Consider the following 996-nt stretch of genomic DNA (forward strand, 5'->3'; position numbering starts at 1 on the left):
TGACCAAAGAAGACCACGAGACACCTAGCAGTGCAGAGCTGGTGGCCGATGACCCCAACGACCCATATGAGGAACATGGGTTGATACTGCCAAATGGAGAAATTAACTGGAACTGCCCGTGCCTGGGGGGCATGGCCAGCGGCCCCTGTGGGGAACAGTTTAAGTCAGCCTTTTCCTGCTTCCACTATAGCACAGAGGACATCAAGGGATCGGACTGTGTAGACCAGTTTCGGGCCATGAAGGAATGCATGCAGAAATACCCAGACCTATATCCCCAAGAGGATGAAGAAGAGGAGGCAGAAGAGAAGCCATCAGAACATGCAGAGGAAATGGCTCCCACTGGAGCCACTGCCACCAAAGAAGAGTCAGCGTCCATTTAATGCAGGTCACTGTGCTGCCTTCTGTCCTCCCATTCCAAAGTCACATGGACCTTTTGTAAAATGCCTTTTCATTTCATTGTTCTCCAAGAAATGTCTTTCCCTGTGTTAGTCTGTGCACTGTAATGTATAAAATAATTTATTTTGATGATCAGGGTCTTGGCCCTTTGACAGATACACTGTAAAGGAAAGCAAAAGAGGGTGTGTGTGTGTGTGTGTGTGTGTGTGTGTGTGTGTGTCTGTGACCTGTATAAATCTGTCAGCCAATGTAGCTGCCACTTGATTTCTTTCAGATTGCCCTGAATTTTGCCACTCTGAAATAATGTACTGGATGGTCTTGGTAATTGAAAATGGTTATCCAGGAATGTTTCTCATAAGCAAGTTGATTTCTTCTGATCTGTAATACTCCTTTTCATAGCTTTTATATCTCTTTGGGAAATTAAATAGAAGCAGCAACATCTTGCTTCTGAAATGCTCCTGTGGGGTCATTCCTCATAGAAGAGGCCAGGTAGTCAAGACCGCCATGCCCTTGCATGTGGGGTCGTCCCAGACTTCATTCCTCATATACTTTTGTTTCCATTAACCTTGAACTTGGTTTTCTAGTCTGGAGAGTGAGGAT

The 996-nt window shown here is 45.5% G+C and overlaps 1 pseudogene across 1 annotated transcript; it reads left to right on the top strand.

Annotated features, from left to right (window-relative positions):
• The first annotated feature begins 2 nt into the window (after positions 1–2).
• LOC101587864 lies at positions 3–526 on the top strand (annotated as a pseudogene). Its single transcript, XR_002822756.1, has one exon. The product of XR_002822756.1 is annotated as a mitochondrial intermembrane space import and assembly protein 40 pseudogene (transcript).
• Positions 527–996: the final 470 nt, after the last annotated feature.

Source organism: Octodon degus, unplaced genomic scaffold (assembly GCF_000260255.1).
Source record: "Octodon degus isolate 3935 unplaced genomic scaffold, OctDeg1.0 scaffold00106, whole genome shotgun sequence".
Classification (NCBI taxonomy): domain Eukaryota; kingdom Metazoa; phylum Chordata; class Mammalia; order Rodentia; family Octodontidae; genus Octodon; species Octodon degus.